This window comes from Anomaloglossus baeobatrachus, chromosome 1 (genome assembly GCF_048569485.1).
Source record: "Anomaloglossus baeobatrachus isolate aAnoBae1 chromosome 1, aAnoBae1.hap1, whole genome shotgun sequence".
In the NCBI taxonomy this organism is placed as follows: domain Eukaryota; kingdom Metazoa; phylum Chordata; class Amphibia; order Anura; family Aromobatidae; genus Anomaloglossus; species Anomaloglossus baeobatrachus.
Genome location: NC_134353.1, coordinates 900,774,945 through 900,784,296, shown reverse-complemented (window position 1 = coordinate 900,784,296; position 9,352 = coordinate 900,774,945).

The following is a 9,352-nucleotide window of genomic DNA, read 5'->3' as shown; positions in this document are numbered from 1 at the left end:
ATACACCATTCATCACATGCAAGTGCTGCCATCTAGTGCAGGTTTCCATTATTTTATTTAAAAACAAAAAAATATTAAAAGGGAAACTCTAGAGAATATTGAAGCTGCAGTCGGGTGTCCTATGGCAGACTATGAAATAATAAGAAAGCGAAATGTGAGCAATGTCCAAAAGGAAGCATCAGATCAGTCGCACTAAGGTCTGGCAGCATTAATGTCAGCGGTCATTGGCAATGGTTGTGTTACTTTAGGAAAGTGAAATGTGGAGTTTGCTTGCGGCGCATGAGATGGCAAAAAAGAGAATTTTGTTTACTTACCATAAATTCTTTTTCTTGTAGTTCCGACATGGGAGACCCAGACCATGGGTGTTTAGCTTCTGCCTCCGGAGGACACACAAAGTACTACACTAAAAAGTGTAGCTCCTCCCTCCTAGCATATACACCCCCTGGATGACCAAATCTAGCCAGTTTAGTGCAAAAGCTGAAGGAGGACATCCACCCACAAGTAGAGATAGAGTAAAACCCGGAATAACCGGAACCTCTGTCTACAACAACAGCCGGTGAAAACACACGGAACAAGAACTGCCAACAGGCAACAGGGAGGGTGCTGGGTCTCCCATGTCGGAACTATAAGAAAAAGAATTTACGGTAAGTAAACAAAATTCTCTTTTTCTTCATCTTTCCTTATGGGAGACCCAGACCATGGGACGTCTCAAAGCAGTCCATGGGTGGGAAATAAACAGAAAACTGAGAAGTAGGCAAAACCTAACTTCAAAAATGGACGACAGCCGCCTGAAGGATGCGTCTGCCCAAGCTCGCATCTGCCGAAGCATGAGCATGCACTTGGTAGTGCTTCGAAAAGGTGTGCAGACTAGACCAAGTGGCAGCCTGACAGACCTGCTGAGCCGTAGCCTGGTGCCTGAAAGCCCAAGAGGCACCGACAGCTCTGGTCGAGTGCACCTTAATCCCCGGCGGGGGAGGCACCTGAGAACATTGGTAGGCATCGGATATGACCGACCTAATCCAAGAGCTAGGGTCGGTTTAGAAGCCGAGAGACCCTTGCGCTGACCTGTGGTCAGCACAAAAAGAGAGGTGCACCGCCTAAGAGCGGCGGTTCGTGACACATAGATCCGGAGCGCCCGCACCAAATCTAAAGTATGCAACGCTTTCTCAAAGCGATGCACAGGGGCCGGACAAAGGGAAGGCAATGAAATGTCCTGGTTAAGGTGGAAAGGAGACACCACCTTAGGGAGAAAGTCCGGAGTCGGACGGAGAACCACCTTGTCTTGGTGAAAAACCAAAAAGGGTGACTCCAAAGAGAGCGCAGCCAAATCAGAGACTCTCCTGAGAGAAGTTATGGCCACCAGAAAGACCACTTTCTGTGAAAGTCGAAACAAAGAAACCTCCCTAAGAGGCTCAAAGGGGGGTTTCTGTAAGGCCGTGAGGACCAGATTAAGGTCCCAGGGATCCAAAGGCCGCCGGTAAGGAGGAATGATGTGAGATGCGCCCTGCATGAAGGTGCGCACCTGGGCCAGTCGGGCGATACGCCGCTGGAACAACACTGAAAGAGCCGAGACCTGTCCCTTGAGGGAATTGAGGGATAGTCCTAGCTGCAGACCGGACTGTAGAAAGGACAGGATGGTCGGCAAGGAAAACGGCCAAGGAGCATGGCCGGAAGAGCGACACCAGGACAGGAAAATTTTCCAAGTCCTGTGGTAAATCCTGGCCGAGGAAGACTTTCGAGCCTGAGTCATAGTGGAGATGACCTCGGAAGGAATGCCTGAAGCAGTCAGGATCCAGGACTCAAGAGCCACGCCGTCAATCTGAGAGCCGCAGAATTCTGGCGGAAAAACGGACCTTGTGAGAGAAGGTCTGGGCGGTCCGGGAGATGCCACGGCACCTCTACGGACAGACAGAGCAGGTCTGGGTACCAAGCTCGCCTGGGCCAGTCTGGAGCAATGATTATGACCCGACGGCCCTCCATTCTGATCTTGCGCAGGACTCTGGGCAAGAGAGCTAGAGGGGGAAACACGTAGGCCAGACGGAACTGGGACCAATCCTGAACCAGCGCGTCCGCTGCCAAGGCCTGAGGATCGTGGGAGCGAGCCACGTAAACCGGGACCTTGTTGTTGTGCCGGGATGCCATTAGATCCACTTCCGGAGTGCCCCACTTGCGGCAGATTGACCGGAACACTGCCGGATGCAGGGCCCACTCGCCGCTGTCCACGGTTTGACGGCTGAGATAATCTGCCTCCCAGTTTTCTACGCTTGGGATGTGGACTGCGGATATGGTGGACTTGGAGTCCTCCGTCCACTGAAGGATACGTTGAACTTCCAACATTGCTAGGCGGCTGCGAGTCCCGCCCTGGTGATTGATGTAGGCAACTGCTGTCGCGTTGTCTGACTGAACTCGAATGTGCTTGCCCGCCAACAGGTGGTGAAAGACTACGAGAGCTAGGAGCACAGCTCTGATTTCCAGCACATTGATCGAGAGGGCTGATTCGGACGGAGTCCAAGTGCCCTGTGCTTGGTGGTGGAGAAACACTGCTCCCCAGCCGGATAGACTGGCATCCGTGGTGAGAATCACCCAGGACGGGGCCAGAAAGGAGCGTCCTTGGGACAGAGAGAGGGGCCGAAGCCACCACTGAAGAGAGCTCCTGGTCTGTGGCGACAGAGCCACTAGCCTGTGCAAGGAAGAGGTCCGCTTGTCCCAAAAGCGGAGAATGTCCAGCTGCAGAGGACGCAGATGGAACTGGGCAAAGGGAACCGCTTCCATTGACGCCACCATCTGACCCAGCACCTGCATGAGGTGCCTGATGGAATGACGGCGGGGCTTCAACAGAGAACGCACCGCCAGATGAAGGGACTGCTGTTTGACTAAGGGCAGCTTCACAAGTGCCGGCAGAGTCTCGAATTGCATCCCTAGGTACGTAAGTTTCTGGGTCGGGGTCAGAGTGGACTTGGGCAGATTGACAAGCCACCCAAATTGAACAAGCGTGGCGAGAGTGAGCGAGACACTCCGCTGACAGTCTGCACTGGATGAAGCCTTGACTAGAAGGTCGTCCAGGTAAGGAATCACTGCCAACCCCTGGAGGTGCAGAACCGCAACCACTGCTGCCATGACCTTGGTGAATACACGAGGGGCCGTGGCTAACCCGAAGGGGAGAGCCACGAATTGGAAATGTTCCTCTCCGATTGCAAAACGTAGCCAACGCTGGTGTGAAACTGCAATTGGCACATGCAGATAGGCATCTCTGATGTCGATGGATGCTAGAAAATCTCCTTGGGTCATTGAGGCAATGACTGATCGCAGAGATTCCATGTGAAAGTGCCGCACCTGAACATGCTTGTTGAGAAGCTTGAGATCCAGGATGGGCCGGAAGGAACCGTCCTTCTTGGGGACTAGGAAGAGGTTTGAGTAGAAACCTCTGAACCGTTCCCGGGCGGGAACCGGTACAATTACTCCGTTGGCCTGCAAGGATGCCACGGCCTGAGAGAAGGCGGCGGCTTTGGAGCAGGGGGGAGTGGACAGAAAAAATCTGTTTGGCGGGCTGGAAGAAAATTCTATCCTGTAGCCGTGGGAGATGATATCCCGCACCCATTGATCGGAGACGTGTTGAAACCACACGTCGCCAAAGTGGGAGAGCCTGCCACCGACCAAGGACGTTTCTGGCGCAGCCAGATAGTCAAGAGGAGGCTGCCTTAGTGGCAGCAGCTCCTCCGTTCTTCTGAGGACGCGGCTTCGTGCGCCAGCTAGGTTTTCGATCCTTGGCTGAGTTAGTGGACGAGGCTGAGGGCTTAGAGGATGACCAGTTAGAGGAACGAAAGGATCGAAACCTCGACTGGTTCCTGCCCTGGACAGGTTTCCTGGTTTTAGTTTGTGGCAAGGAAGTACTCTTCCCGCCAGTAGCTTCCTTAATAATTTCATCCAGTTGTTCACCGAACAGCCGGGACCCAGCAAAGGGGAGCCCAGCAAGGTACTTCTTGGAAGAAGCGTCTGCTTTCCACTCTCGAAGCCACAAGATCCTGCGGATCGCGAGGGAATTAGCGGAAGCCACCGCCGTGCGGTGAGAAGCCTCCAGAATGGCAGACATGGCATAGCATGAAAAAGCCGAAGCCTGGGAAGTTAAGGCAACCATTTCGGGCATAGAGTCCCTGGCGAGGGAATGTATCTCCGCCAGAGAAGCAGAGACTGCCTTAAGAGCCCACACTGCTGCAAAAGACGGGGAGAACGAGGCCCCTGCCGCCTCATATACAGATTTGGCCAGAAGGTCAACCTGGCGGTCAGTGGGATCCTTAAGTGAGGTGCCATCGGCCACAGATACAACTGTCCGGGCTGAGAGTCTAGACACCGGAGGGTCTACCTTTGGTGAATGAGCCCACTCCTTGACCACCTCTGGTGGAAAGGGAAAACGGTCATCAGAACTACGCTTTGGGAAGCGTTTGTCAGGACAGGCCCTGGGCTTGGTCACAGTGGCCTGAAAACTGGAGTGGTTAAAAAACATACTCCTTGCTCTCTTTAGGTGAGGTAAACTGGTGTTTTTCTACCAGAGAGGCTTGTTCCTCTGACACTGGTGGATTGAGGTCCAGTACGGAATTAATGGACGCAATCAAGTCACTAACATCCGCATCACCTTCAGATAGATCAATGGGGTACATAGAGGTAGCGTCCGAGCCCACAGTAAAGGCATCCTCCTCGCCCTGCAATTCAGCTCGTGAATCAGAGCCGTGGGACGAGGAAGGAGAAGAGTCCCTGCGTCTCCGTTTAGGAGGACGGGGTCCGGGAACAGATGAAAAATCCTCTGTGAGCTCTGCAGAGCGAGTCGGCGCAGCAGAGGCGCCCTGAGAAGGGGGCTGATGCATGGTCAGCAGAGTCCGGGACAGCTGTCCCATGGAGTCGGCAAAGGACTGGGAGATAGCTTTAGAAAACGATGCTACCCAAGCCGGGGGTTCAGCCACCGGGGCTGGAGCAGCCGGAGGGACCCCTGGGGAGACTCCAGGCTGAGGCACCACCATGTTAGAGCAGGCATCACAATGTGGATATGTGCTCGGTTCATGCAGTACGAGCTTACATGCAGTGCATATAGAGTAAAGCCTTGCAGCCTTGCTCCTAGTGAGAGACATGCTGCTGAGGTGGAGATTCTGCAGTAAAGAACACACTCCTTCAGAATGACCCCCAGAGAGTGTACAAGAAAGTCCACAACCAGAGGTTGTGGCTTACCAGACAGTTTTGTGTGCCCTCCGGATTCCACAGCTTGGATCCCCAGACAGATCTGCAGCAGCCAGCGCCGATCAGTGTGTGAACGCTGATAAAATGGCGCCGCAGTGAGGAGGGGGGGGCGGGGTTTAGTCCAAGAGCGGGAACCGGAGGGCCAAGGAGAAATACAGGGGAGGGAAACATCTCCTCAGAGGAGTGTCCTCCCCTGAGCTGAACGGCCGGTGGGCGGCGCCGCACTGTCCCCCTGCATGACTGACATGCAGGGGCAGTGAAAACGAAACTAGGCCGCAGCCGAAGCCGGGGCCTAAATTTTCCCATGCGGCCGACGAGCAGGCACCCTCGGCGCGGTTCTCAGGAGAAAACCAGAGAACCGGCCGGAAATCACAGCAAAGTGAAATAACACACTTTCCCCACAGTAAATGTACAAGGGACCCCTCAATAACGTCTCAATACTTAGCTTATGAGACGCAGGGCCAGGTCCCTGAGGGGTGAGCGCTCCGTCCGGCAGGGTCCTGAAAGGGCTGCGGATGGAGACCGGTCTCCTGCAAAGCAGTGAGAACCGTGATGGCTCCCACTTCAAGCCAGAGCCCGAGGGATGGTAAAGGAGCACGGCATGTAAGGCTCCAGCCTTGTAAAATCAACCTTAACAGCACCGCCGACACAGTGGGGTGAGAAGGGACATGCCGGGAGTCCAGCTTGGACCCGCTTTTCTTCCAACTCTTTGAAATCAAAAATCAGATGAGAATGCATGTGTGTGTGACCTCCTGAACACAAAGCATTGAACTGGCTAGATTTGGTCATCCAGGGGGTGTATATGCTCGGAGGGAGGAGCTACACTTTTTAGTGTAGTACTTTGTGTGTCCTCCGGAGGCAGAAGCTATACACCCATGGTCTGGGTCTCCCATAAGGAACGATGAAGAAAATTATGTGAGCGCTCATTGAATCAGTTCAATTAGCAACTTCATTAGTGACAAAATTGCAGCATTGAGCCACAAAGAGGCGAATTCACAGATTTACTGAGGACTTTTCTAGAACTGGTTTTTAAAGATGAGCAAAAAGGTTTATAGGACCCTGGTCCAGTGGGCACATAGACCGTAGTGAGGAGCATTACCATAAGCGGGTGCTCAGTCCTCGTAATGAGCAGTTGGATGCTCTAATCGATACAACTTGTGTACCGAGGATAATGGAAGGCAATGGGGAACCCAAGAGTTTAAATACTCGTCCCTCATTGACTTCCATTATACTCAAGTCGCACCCATCCAAGCGTCCGACGGCTCGTTATGAGTACCGAGCATGGTAGTGCCCGCTCATCACTAATTATGAGTACTGAGCACCCGAGCATGGTAGTGCCCGCTCATCACTAGTTACCAGTACCGAGCACCTGAGCATGGTAGTGCCCGCTCATCACTAGTTACGAGTACAGAGCACCCGAGCATGGTAGTGCCCGCTCATCACTAGTTACGAGTACTGAGCACCAGAGCATGGTAGTGCCCGCTCATCACTAGTTACGAGTACTGAGCACCAGAGCATGGTAGTGCCCGCTCATCACTAGTTACGACCACTCGAGCATGGTAGTGCCCGCTCATCACTAGTTACGACCACTCGAGCATGGTAGTGCTTACTTATTACTAATCAGTAGTCCAGGGTCACCAGATCTGACTGCAGAGAGTCTCCTCGAGTCTGTGACATCTTTACATTGTAGCACAACACAGGCATCACATCCCGGCTGCCTGATAATATGAAGGTGAGCAGGGCAGGTCGCAGCCAGTGGAAGGTTTGCAATTGCTGCAGAGTGGCAGCCACAGATTTCCAACATGTCCACTGGACCAGGATCTTTTACTCAACTCCAGACTGTTTGCATAAATACACAGGCAAGGGAAAAAAATTTAGAAAATAAGTTATATTTGCAGTCTTGTTTTTTTTCCACTTTCGCCACAATGAGTGCACCAATCACTGCATAGAAGAAACAGTTTGGGAAAATAGGAGATTTTTCACGAATAAATAAACGCCCAACAAAATACAAAAAAAAAAAAAAGCATGAGGTTATATTTAGATGCAGAATCATTTAAATCCTTGGATTAATTGCTCCACCAGTGGTTCCATAATCAATCCATTCTGTACTGGTAGTCAAATTGAAGGACATACCAAGAGTATGGGTCAGGGTCTCCACATACCATCGGGGTCTGCACAACATTGGGCTACGAGCCAGGCAACCAGATAAAAGGGGCTGCTTTGACCTCATACCATCATGGACCAGAGCAAGACAGCAATGGTGGCCATGATGGAGGGGGTCTGTGCTCTTCCCTTTTGTTTTGGATGCAATGATACATGGAGATTGGTTTGGAGACCATGTGGCCAACACCCTGAAGAGGCCTTCACAAGGGAAAATCTCACAGGTCCTGCTGCAACGGTTATGGTGTGGGATGGCACAATGTATGATGTGTCATTCCAGGTACACCAACAGCAAAGAAGGGCAAGAGTTGTACATCGCCCAGGTCAAAAACTAGTACTCTAGCAGGATGCAGATAAACCCCCACTAAGTGGAGGCATCACAGGTGCAGGAGGAGCAAATCACACACACACTTCCAAAAAAATGGAGGGGGCGATTGCTGGATGATAAAACTGCACACTGATGGCTTGTATAGAACGCTGTTCACACATGCAAATGCACAGTCACAAGCCCGCAGCCTATTAGGTGATGCCCATACCATTAGATCATGGCAAGCTGTACTCCATCTGTGCACCATACAGGGACAAGAACTCTAATATGGAGGATATTTATTCCTTTTTTTGTTGCTATTTTTAGTGTAGGGACCTACAAGCATGAGGTTGCCGTGAAGAGGGTTGTAGGCTTCCGTTTTATGGCCATAATACCAACTAAAAACTTTTTTTTCTACAGGATACAGCCAGGCCCCTTTCTGTTAGGCCTTGCATATTAGCGTTCCTGTCCCTGTATGGTTGTATGGTGCACAGATTGAGTACAGCTTGGCAGCCCGCCTGATCTATTAGTATGGGCGTCACCTAATAGGCTGCGGTCTTGTGACTGTGCACCTGCATATGTGAACAGCGCTCTATGCAAGTCATCAGTGTGCAGTTTTATCATCTAGCAATCGCCCCCTCCATTGTTTTGGAAGTGTGTGTGTGATTTGCTCCTCCTGCACCTGTGATGCCTCCACCTAGTGGGGGTTTAGCTGTATCCTGCTAGAGTACTAGTTTTTGGCCTGGGCGATATACACACTGCAGCCCATCTTTGCTGTAATTATTCCTCTTTTTGTTGCTATTTTTATACCAGGTACACTAAAAGTTCAATATTACGTTGATTTGGTCATGGAACAAGTGGTGCAGCCACTTCAACAGCGTCTCAAGAGCAGTTACTCAACTTGACAACTCCAGGCTCTATGTTGCTTATGTCACTGTGAGCAGCCTCCGTGGCCTAACCATGATCCCATGGCTGCAGAGTCTCTGGACTTGTCGCCCATTGAGCACATCTGGGACGGCATTGTTCAGCGATTACACAGGACGCTGCCAGCAGAGGATCTTTAGGATTTGCCCAAGTGCATTCAGCACAGCAAAACATTCTTCAGATGAGAATTAATAACCTCACTGATAGCAGCCCACATTTTTGCACATGGCTCATTCTCCATATGTTTGGAAAACGTTTCCATTTTTTTCAGCATTTGCAATTCAGTTATGTGACATCTCCATCTTGTGATTTCCAGAACCACAAGGTTTTTCCTTCTCAATGTTGTAGATTGCAGATATAGTCAGAAAAAACGAGGAGACGACAGAGTGGTGCAGGGTGAGAGAGGTGGGAAACGGATAAAGAAGACGGCTGGTGCACAGTGATGGATGAAGAAGACGGCTGGTGCACAGTGATGGATGAAGAAGACGGCTGGTTCACAATGATGGAAACTACTAGCCATCCGCCATATAAATTGAACCTGTCCAAAAACAAAACTGAAGACCCTATATGATGTGCGGATGTATGGAGGCGGCTCAGTCGCTCCGCGTTACATAACCAGCATTTTCCTGCATCAACAGCAACCGGATTAGATGCTGCACTCAATCCCGGACAGCAGAATCTAACTCATTGTGAGCCAAGAACAGACTGTGTGCAATTGTGTGACATCAATGGATC